This window comes from Ricinus communis, chromosome 3, assembly GCF_019578655.1.
Source record: "Ricinus communis isolate WT05 ecotype wild-type chromosome 3, ASM1957865v1, whole genome shotgun sequence".
Lineage (NCBI taxonomy): Eukaryota > Viridiplantae > Streptophyta > Magnoliopsida > Malpighiales > Euphorbiaceae > Ricinus > Ricinus communis.
This window is the reverse complement of record NC_063258.1, coordinates 20,794,943-20,807,104: the sequence shown is the minus strand read 5'-3', so window position 1 is coordinate 20,807,104 and position 12,162 is coordinate 20,794,943. Positions and strand designations below refer to the sequence as shown.

The 12,162-nt window shown below is 30.4% G+C and overlaps 1 pseudogene; it reads left to right on the top strand.

The window, feature by feature from the left end:
* The first annotated feature begins 1,862 nt into the window (after window positions 1–1,862).
* On the top strand, window positions 1,863–7,858 carry LOC8277911 (annotated as a pseudogene).
* Window positions 7,859–12,162: the final 4,304 nt, after the last annotated feature.

Here is a 12,162-nt window from a genome sequence, read left to right as displayed (position 1 = left end):
GGCTACTTTAAACTCCATTATCAACTGTTTAAGGTCCCATAAGATCTTTCCTAACGTTTCCAACCATTGTACCCCCAACACCATATCGCAACACCCCAACAGAATAACCATCAGATTTGCTTGAAATGGAACAATGCTGAAACTGCCACTGGAACCCCTCAATCTTGGCCGACACAGTCAAGGTACTTCCATCAGCTACAGAAACCTTTGACAATTCCGAGTTCATTAATTTGCAACCCAATTTCTCAACTACTTTGGCATCTATAAAATTGTGTACTCCCCGAATCAATCAAGATAAAGAGTGCTCATTTACCGTGTATTCCCTTGACTCTCATAGTTTTGTAATTGGACACATCCGCTACTGCATGAACAGAAATTTGCACATCAATCTCTTCATTCTACACAACCTCCTCCATTGGATCTTCCTCCCTGTTATCATCCAATTCCATCACATAGAGTTGGCTCTTTTTATGCTTTAGGTAATGAGTTAGTGTATAAGGTTCATCACAAAGATAGCATAACCCTTTAGCCCTCCTTTCACTCATCTTAGCAACACTCAAAAACTTCCTTCCACCAGAATTTCTCTCCACTGGTTTGGTAGTCTCGCTTATGGATCGTGGTGTGATATTACCTTCCTTCTTCCCACTGTCAACAACCTTGCTAAACCCTCCTCTCTGAGCAAAAGAATTCCCAGATTGGCCAACCATTCTTGGATGAGCCAATTCATAAAGTTTTCCCAAAGTGAAACATTGTCTCACAATCTGAGGCTAAAACATTCGAAGGTGCATCTGAGTGTCATTGCGCAACCCTGCCAAGTATGCACTCACCAGGTAATCTTTAGACATCCTTATCCTATTCCTTATCATCTCAAATTTATCGTGATATGCCACAATACCCTTAGTTTCCCTCAATTTCATAAGATCCGCGATAGGATCATCAACAACTTCCCCAAACCGTTCCAAAAGCAAGATTTTGTACCTAGACCAATTAAGAATGATACCTCTAGATTCCTCGGTTTGAACCACTAATTGATGCCAACAAGCTGCCTTCTCTTCAAGATGAATCGAGGCCATATTCATTGTAATCTCCTCTGGAGTCCGATCGATCAAGAAGAATTGTTCACATTTGAACAACCAATCCCGCACTAGAGATCTATTGAATCTTGGAAAGTTCAATCTTGATAGCCTGGTTAACCCCGAATAACCATTGTTGCCAGCCATCATCCCTCCTTGCCTTGGTCTTACCCCTTCCATATTGTGAGAGCTTGGTTGAAACCCTTGACTTTGAGCTTGAGAATTCTGCTGTAAAGGTTGTCCCGTATCCCCTGTTTGAGGAGGACCCGTCCTTCTTCTATTAGCTGTCGAAGCTCCATTAGTGAACAATTCGAAAGCTTCAAACATCTCCGTCATTCTAGATTTCAAACATTCATCAATCTCTGACAGCTTGGAATCGATTTTCTCTTCCAACTTGCCTTCCATAGCTACAATCTTGGAGTTGAACGTCTCCTCCATCTCACGCGTCGCCCCCTCCCGCAACAAAGCTTGCAAACATGTTTCTGCCATTGAAGTTTCTTTCTAAGGATTGACAATTCTGATACTAATTCAATACAGGAAATTGTTTAATTAATCAAAGATGAAGAACAAATAATAGAATCAATGTTGTGGAACAAATCTCACCTCAAGGACCAACAATGACTGACTTGAGAGCTTTTCTAAAAAAATGATTACAACTGTTTTTTCCAAAAAATGATGATAAGAAAAGAAGTGCTACAACCCTAATAACTCCACTTACTTAATGTCTACTCACTTTATGACTCATGTAGCTCATTATTCACAATTGCTATAACATCTCCCGGCACTAGTAAATTCCTCTACCATAAACCGGTTCAAACCGGTTTCCCCTCCGACTCTGACTCTCATTTTCTGTTCATAAAACTTCCCTCTCTCACTTCCCGCTGTACTTCTCTCCCTTTCTCTCTCTTCTCCTTGAATTTCGTCCTCAAATCCTCACTTCCCGACGCCAAATCTCACCTTTCTCTAGATTTCGACGCCAATGAATTCAAGTTTAAATTTGGAATGTACGATTTGAACTTCCGTGAGGAGAACAAGGCATTAAGTAACAACGGAGGAGGAGCTGATAATTCAGAGTTAATTTGTAAAACCTTGTTTGCATGAAATGACGCCATTTCTCCACATTTAGCAGCGGAGAGAGAGAATGGAGTTGTGGAGGATGCTGCTGTTTTAGAGAGTTTAAAAAATGAGCTGGAAGTAATTAACAAAGATAAAAATGGAAAATTCGATTATATTTGTATTGTTGAGACTGCTGGTGCTGTTGCTAGTCCCGGTCCTTCTAGTACTTTACAGTGTGACTTGTATAGGTACGTGACATTTACTTTTGCGTGTTTTAATAAGCTTGAATTATTTTATTAATAAATTATTTTGTTTTAAAACATGTTAACAGGCCTTTTCGGTTCCCTGGTGTACTTGTGGGAGATGGGAGGCTAGGTGGTATTTCGAGAACAATTTCTGCTTATGAAAGTTTAAAACTTCGAGGTTATGATTTTGTTGCTGTTGTTTTTGAAGATCATGGCCTTGTCAATGAGGTCCCACTACTCTCATATTTGCGTAATAGGTAGTAATTTTGAAGCAATTCTTTGCTCAATTGGTACTTTCTTCTATATTATAGGTCTTATTAGGAATCACTTTTATAGTGTTTGGGTAAGTCAAAGATTGCAAGAATTCAAATGAATTAAATTCTATTTAATATATTCTCATGTTTGGAAATATCTTATTTTTTAGAATACAATTGTTTCAACTCAAGAAAATAAGGCATTTTGAAAAAATGAAATCATACAATAAACTACATCATTTTGCAAGAATTCAGTTGATTTGAAATCTTGCACACAATCATTCCAAACTAGGTCAGTTTGCCTTTATGAGTCAAGTCTTTTTAATTCTTTTAATGTTCTGTATTTTGCTAGGGTGCCTGTGATATTACTGCCACCTGTTCCATAGGATATGTCAAATGACCTGTTGGAATGGTTTGCGGATTCTGAAAAGATTTTTAATTCCTTGAAGGACATAATGGTATCTGATTTTTAAAAGAGAATAGAAAGATTGAATGAGATGCTGAACAAGGCAAGAGATGTCTTATGGTGGCCATTTACTCAGATAGACTTGTACCGGAAGAAACTATTACTGTTATTGATTCAAGGTGTGAAGAGAATTTTGCAATATACAAGGTTAGTGTTGTAACAAACAAATGAATCACTGTTTACAAACCTGTTTTCAACTTTTATTCATGTTGACCAATTGATAAAGTGAGTTGTATTTATTATTTTGTCTAGGTTTATAGACAAATTATTTATGTTTTTCATGCTTGTTGTCGATTGTGTGAGAAGTTCCAATGCAAAGCACTTATTTCTCTAACATCTCAAACTAATTTCATTGTCTTTCAATTATAGGCTCAAAATAAGTCCATAACTGAATAGTTTGATGCATGTGCTAGTTGGTGGACCCAAGGGCCTAATGCTACTCTATAGGTCCTCGTTGTTACATGTTAATGTTTCTATACACTCTCTGTAATGCTGTTTGATGGTCAGATAGATACTATTTTACTATCTTAGATGTTGTGCTTTATTTTCTATTTTTACTATCTATTTTGTTTGAAATTTCATTGTATGGCCTTTTAATTTTTCCATCTCCGTTGATTCAATTGTTTTACTTAATCCTGATGGTGCTGGAATGTATATGGCACCATGAATGATATGAACATGAACTCTATCTGCTAAATACTAAAATCAATGCTTGAGTGTCATTTTGTGCATGCATTTGCTTAAGCTTATTATTGTAATTATTTCATTACAATACATTTTAAAATCTATGGATTTGCTATGTCATACCTACAAATGAAAAAGGTTTACTACTCAAGAAAATGTCATAAGATAATGAGAAAAATGTCAGACCATATGAAGTTATCTAAACAAGTGTATCCTAGAATGCTGAAAATTTTTCATGTTGTTGGGCGTTGGTACAATCCTTGTGTTCCCCTCTTTTCCAAGCATCTCTATTTATTTTGCCCTTATGACAAAGTTCATGTGTTCTGCACTACAGCTATCACATCTGAATATCTTTAATGTGGTTATTATGCTTAGGTGGCTTCAGACTGAGCTTGCCAGAGATATGGGCTATGCTGCAGGAAGATTTGGCCATGTAATGTTTCCTGAGAATGTTTATGAACCAGCTTTAGAATGTGCAGAGCTTTTGCTTAAGGGTGTCGGCAGAGGTTAGTTATATAGTCCAACAAATATTTTGATAATTTTCTTACACATTTCTAAGTAATCCTTATTCAATTCTGCTTGATAAGCAATATCAACAATTATAAAAAGGTGTTACACATGGTTTGATATGTGAAATCATAATCTTCTTATGCTTCTTTTGTTTCTCTTTTACGAACTAATGTGATAAAGAACTTATCATTCTACATTGTCTCAACATTTTTCTGACTTTTATTGATTTATGTTGGTTATGAACTATGAGTACATATTTCTTCTTTGACAGGCTGGGCTTCTAGGACATACTTTTCAGATAATGGGTCAACAGAGATTGAAATTGCCCTGAAGATGGCGTTTCATAAATATTTTGTTCATAATAGAATTCTTTTTAGATTCAGCCAATAACGATGCAGCTGAACGGTGCATCGATTTAAAGGTTTATCTTTGATTATGCACCTCTCACATATTGTCTCCTAAGTAGTGCTATAAATTTAGTTTCAATCTGGACTTATAACCAAATTGAAAAAAAGGATAAATGAAATACCAATACCAAATTTAAATTCTTAAAATATAGAGGAAATTGTTTTTATAAATTCATGGAGTCTTTGGATGGAGAAAAATGCTCATGTCTTCAAAAATCAAGGTATGTCCTTTAGTTTGTTGTAAGACAAGTTGTATTTTGGCTTCTATGTCGGCCTATGCATCTGGAGCTTTTAGGCAGTTTCTTTTAGTGTTTTCCAATTTGATTGCAGCGCATTACTCTGCTTGGTTTTGTAGTTGTCTAGTTACTCTATATATGAGGACTTATTCTCTGTTTTATCAGTAAATTTGTTCTTTCCAAGAAATTCTTAATAGCTTTAGTTTTGTCATGGTTAGCTCAAAAGTTATTAAATTAATCCACATGAACAGGCCATATCAACAAGGGCATACAGTTAAAGAGAGAAATCAGAGTGACTGCAATCAATGATCTTAAAGTTCACATCTGATATCAAAAATCTTAAAAGAAGTGGAGACAGTTGAATAAGTGCAGATAGCTTGATTTTTAAATATCCTAGCTTTTCACTAAGTGAAATTCTTTTATAGGACCATTTATTTATTTAGGATTTCTAGTGTTATAATCACACTGCATAATATTTTTATGCAGTCTACTTGACAAAAAATTCTTATTTTTGCATATTATAGAGCTAGGTTAATGGTAGACTTGCTAATTAAGTTTCAATTATGCACTTAAATGCTATATCTCATATCTGCTTGTTTTAACATTCCAATCTATCCTTATTCCATGCCCTCTAATATTTAGTCTTTACTTCATTATCAAAATGCTTCATACAAAATAAAACACCCGTTAATCTAGGTAGTAGCTAAGAAGTACAGTTGGCTTGTCTAGACAGGGGAGTGGACAATGCCTAGGCTGCACCAGGTCCACATTGTTGAAGTGGCTTGAATGTTGCCTGCATGTCTTCTACACATTCTTCTTTGTATTATGATTAAAAGTGCAAAGGCTCATGTAGCCGTGATGGAGCATCTTTTGTTGACTGCTGGTGACTTGGGTGTGGTTTACTTTCAGGTATTAGCTCTTAAAGGGTCTTACCATGGTGATACATTGGGAGCTATGGAAGCACAAGCGCCATCATCTCATACAGGCTTCCTTCAGCAACCATGGTATGGATTCTTATTTTAGTCCTAGAAGCATAATTTTTTATTACTAAAGCCAGAACATCAAGTCAGTTTAAATATGTAACACTGTCTTGTAAGTGTTTGTGCTTAGTACAGCATTGAGCTGGCTAATGTGCAGCCCCATGGTTTAAAGTTTTATTTGAAAAACTTTCTACAACAATTGCTCACCACTCTTGCACAATGTTATTAATTGCATTTATTTAATTTTAGTATCTATTACATACATTCCAAATGCAAAGGATATGATATTGGTTGAAAGTCATATGGCAATGATAAGTGAAAGATTTACAATTTATTAATTCCACTAGAAATTGTCAAACTCATTGAAAGCATTAGCATTTTAGCATTAAGGTTGAATCCCAAAAAATGTGAGAGATTCAATTCACTAGTTGAAACATCTATGGCGGTCATGATTGTTACATAAGATCTGTGCTAGTCCATTTTTGCAGCAATGTGACTACTGTTAGAACATTTACAAGAGCCCCAACCTCTTTTTGGATCAAAATATGTTATCATTTTTCATGCTTATTTAGCTGGATCAAAACTGGAAACAATCCAGTTTGCTCGAAGGGGTAACTAGAGTAAGTATTACTTGAAGTTAAATTAGATAAAATAAGGTCCATATGTAAAATTTTGCTATTTTAGATTTTTTAGTCTAGAGTTTACAGCTTCTTCAGTTTAGCATGGTCTGCTCATTCTTATAGGCGAGTCAATGTGTTGGCTCTTACACGCTTTTTGACTTGGAAATTAAATGGTTTTATTTTTATTGATTCCTAAAAATGTAATGTTCTTGTCATACATAATGACATTTAACATTAATGCAAAATTTAGTTGCGTACAATTTTTAGTAGTAGAAAAATAATGAAGCCATCAGTGGTTTAATTTGATCAATCATTTGCCCTCTGTAATTTGACAGGTACACTGGAAGAGGCCTTTTTCTAGATCCTCCTACAATCTTTATGTGCAACAGCATATGGAATCTAACCTTACCTGATGCAATGCATTCTGAAACTGCAACTGATAAAGTCATGGGTTAGTAAACATGAAGTCTTCTATTCTTTCTTTTGACTCTGGCTACTATCTTTATTGTCACTATAGTTTTCTATCTTCTGACTTCTGCAGCGTTTGGCTCGCGTGATGAACTTTTTGATAGGAACAGGGACTCCTCAGATCTTTATGGATTTTATTCATCATATATATATCACAGATGTTATCACAATATTCAGGATTAAAAGGAACTGCCCATATTGGGGCTTTACTTATAGAACCAGGCAAGGGAATCATTAGTATTTGGTATTACATATGCTATTATATCTCACAGTGTTCAGTTAGTTTCTTAGAGAAATTCATGATCAGGATCCACTTTTTACATACTCTTATACTACGTTACTTGATTTTTTACATCAACTATGTAACGTGATTAATTGGAGGTGCAATTGATTTTTTATCCCTGAAGCATAAAAAATGTACTTAAAATATTCATTTGATTCTGGTTGTAGCTCAATGCCCTTTTGCATGGACACTCCTATTCTGCTCATGCTACAGGGATGCGCAGCAGCCGCCAAATCCATTAAATGGTTCAAAGATCCCAGCACATACCCTAATATCATTTCGGAGCGAAGAATCCTTAGGGAGGTATGTGGAAATTATATTTTTAATTTTTGTTTCTTTCTTGCAGGTATTCATCCATCATCTACATAATATAGTTGACTGTTGACCTCCAGATGCCACAGTTCTAATATCCATATTAATTGATTTCTTGTTTAAGAACCAAAAGGTTTGGCTAAAGTGAACATTTGTCTGCTGATTTTCACAATAACTAAGAAGCATGTACTCTGTCTCCAACATAAGTGGGAGAAAAAAGAGGGAAGATCAAATCATTGGCGAAGTAATATTCTGTTTATTACAATTAGCATGTTCATTTTTTTAGTGAAAATTGAGATCTTATATTCCGATGATACCTTGGGCCATTAATTTGTTGTAAGATCTGCTTCTCATGGTACAGCAGTTCATATCAAAATATTTGACATATCTATTCAAAAGTAAATTGGTTTGAAACTTCCTCAATTAGCTAGAAATGGAAGCAATCACTTCTCTATATATTTTTTTTTCTTTTTAATATGAAAAATCTAAATTTCCCGGATTAGGTTCTTATTTGATTTCCTAATTCCCATGGTTCCAAGCTAAATTGCACATTATGAGCAATGGTGATGGAATATGCTGCCCTAACATCTCTTTTCACCTCCTTCCAACAAAAACAAAAAGCAGAATAAGTATATTGTTCTATAAATTGTTATAATTGGTTGTGCAAAGTTTGATTGTTGAGTAGTGTTATATTGTATTATTTTGAGTATTTAATTACGTTTTTGTGTGTTAAGTTGAATTCATTTGTTCTTGAAATGTGGGAAGATAAGTGTCTATTGAAATATTGTTATCACTGTCAAGGATACTGGATTTCTTTTGGTGTCTGCTGTATTTTTTATGAGTCAATTTGGATTTTGTTGTTAGGTATTGAGAAATTGTCTACACCTTATGCATTATGCGGAGAAGGTTTCTTTCTACTTGCTGAAGTAATATAGTTGGATCTAATGTTTAATGCTAATCTATCTCAGGGTAAACAGTATTTGTGGCTATAAGTAGGGGTTTATTTGATGGCTCTCCAATACTAAAAATATTATAGAAATTATCTAAAATATTTTTTCTTGCCCTTTTTTTAGTTGCAAAATCACTAATTAAATTTTTGTATTCAAGTGTAAAAACACAAATTTTTATAATCATTTTGTAATTAGTTTGTAGTTATTTTATAAATTAATAATAAACATTCAAAATTTTATTAAATTATATTTATCAACTTGATTTTATAATTAAAATAATAATAACGGTCGTGCAATGTATGGGTAGATTACTAGTATATATATATATAAATTAGACCAAATTTTTCTATGAGACTCCACAATATTTTATAAAGTCACATAATTTAGAATTTCAAAAATATATAGCTTTGATGTGGTTATATAATAATTTATTTTGTTATTATATATTAATCAAATAAAATGATATTATTAAACATTTATTAAAATAAAATAATAATTGAATATAATAAAAGCATTAATAATTATTTAATGCTATTAATTTATTACATATTTATTACATATTTATTATCTTTTATAATCATTAAATACTAAATTTATTAAAATAAAATAATAATATTAAGTGTTTATTAAAATAAAATAATAATTAAATATAATTCTTTTCTTACAATATAATATATTTATATAATAAAAGATAAAATAATTTTAAAATAGTAGTTAATTTGATCATTTATTTAAACAATTAATATAAAATTAATATTAGATATATAATTGATATACTACTTTTTAAAATTAAATCATAAATTTGGATTATATTAAATAATATAATTTTATTAGTTAATATAATATTATAAATATATCTTCAATTAGAATTATTATCGATTTAAAATTTTAATAAAGTTGGATTTTTAAAATTAGAGTTATATTAGATTCACTTTGACAAAAAGAGGTCAATGAGTTTTCTTTTACTTTTTTCTTGAAAGAAATAAATATTTAATATTAATTTTTAATTAGAATATATATTGCAAATTTGTTATTTTCATTTAATTATTTATTAATTTAACTTAAATTATACATTAATTCATTACTTAGTATTTATTTTAGCCATTAATCATCACTTGAATCTAGTCCCGTCTTAAAAGAAAATATTTCTCTATATAATAATATTTATATATATATTTTAAATATATTGAGCCGATTCGACTGTACATAGAGTCGATCGGCTGTACATATAACCGAATCGGCTCTACATAGTGATAAATTCATCATCTATTTTTTTTTAAAAGAAAATTATAGTAACCAGATTGTTTTAAATATTATTTATATAAACTCAAATTTATGCCTTGAACAAAAAATGATGAAGAGTAGCTTCAAGTTAGAACATGATCACTTTATATGGTGTGACAATCATAAGCTTTAACTTATCCATTTAAATTTTTTTTGTTATTAGTTACTCATTAATAGATATCTAATCACATAATTATAGGTCAATGAGTCTTCTTTTACTTTTTTTTTGAAAGAAATAACTATTTAATATTAATTTTTAATTAGAATATATATTGCAAATTTGTTATTTTCATTTAATTATTTATTAAATTAACTTAAATTATATATTAACTCATTACTTAGTATTTATTTTAGCCATTACTCATCACTTGAATCAAGTCTCGTCTTCAAAAAATATTTCTCTATATATATATATATATATATATATATATATATATATATATATATATATATATATATATATATATATATTGAGCCGATTCTCGACTGCACATAGAGTCAGCCGGCTGTACGTATAACCGAATCGGCTCTACATAGTGATAAATTCATCATCTATTTTTTTAAAAAAGAAAAAATTATAGTAACCAAATTGTTTTAAATATTATTTATATAAACTCGAATTTATGCCTTGAACCAAAAATGACGAAGAGTAGCTTCAAGTTAGAACATGATCACTTTGTATAGTGTGACAATCACAAGCTTTAACTTATCCGTTTAAATTTTTTTTGTTATTAGTTACTCATTAATAGATATCTAATCACATAATTATAAGTCAACGAGTCTTCTTTTACTATTTTATGAAAGAAATAAATTTTTAATATTAATTTTTAATTATAATGTATATTGCAAATTTGTTATTTTCATTTAATTGTTTATTAATTTAACTTAAATTATATATTAATTCATTACTTAGTATTTATTTTAGTCATTACTCATCACTTGAATCAAGTCCCGTCTTAAAAGAAAATATTTCTCTATATAATAATATTTATATATATATTTTAAATATATTGAGCCGATTCGGCTGCACATAAAGTTGACCGGCTGTACGTATAACCAAATCGACTCTACATAGTGATAAATTCATCATCTATTTTTTTTTAAAAAGAAAATTATAGTAACTAAATTGTTTTAAATATTATTCATATAAACTCAAATTTATGCCTTGAACCAAAAATGATGAAGAGTAGCTTCAAGTTAGAACATGATCACTTTGTACGGTGTGACAATCATAAGCTTTAACTTATCCGTTTAAATTTTTTTTTGTTATTAGTTACTCATTAATAGATATCTAATCACATAATTATAAGTCAATGAGTCTTCTTTTACTTTTTTTTTAAAAGAAATAAATATTTAATGTTAACTTTTAATTAGAATATATATTGCAAATTTGTTATTTTCATTTAATTATTTATTAATTTAACTTAAATTATACATTAACTCATTACTTAGTATTTATTTTAGCCATTAATCATCACTTGAATCAAGTCTTGTCTTAAAAGAAAATATTTCCCTGTGTAATAATATTTGTATATATATTTTAAATATATTAAGCCGATTCAGCTGCACATAGAGTCGACCGGCTGTACGTATAACCGAATCGGCTCTACATAGTGATAAATTCATCATCTTTTTTTTTTAAAAAAAAAAGAAAATTATAGTAACCAGATTATTTTAAATATTATTTATATAAACTCGAATTTATGCCTTGAACCAAAAATGATGAAGAGTAGCTTCAAGTTAGAACATGATCACTTTGTATGGTGTGACAATCATAAGCTTTAACTTATCCATTTAAATTTTTTTGTTATTACTTACTCATTAATAGATATCTAATCACATAATTATAAGTGAAGTTATATTTAATTAAATGAATGTGTTAATTTATTTTAGTAGAGTTAAACTTCTAAAATTAGACTTATATTTAATAAATTATTAATACTTTTATGAATAAAATTATTTAATAAGTGATCTAATTAATTAAATAATCAATAAGATTATTTTAGTAAATTTATTTGTCCTCCTCCTTCACACATTTATATATGTCATGATTCAATTATATGAATGTATTGATAATTTTGACTGAGTTAGACTTCTAGAATTAGACTTATATTTAATAAATAATTAATATTTTTATTAATAAAATTATTTAATAATTGACCTAATTAATTAAATAATTAATAAAACTATTTTAGTAAATCTGTCTGTCCTCCCTCCTTCACACACACATATATATATATATATATATATGTAGAAAGAGTGTTTTCGCATATAACTTCTTTTTTTAATAAGTGGCATCACTTAATTGTTTAAAGTTATTTTTTTATATTATGG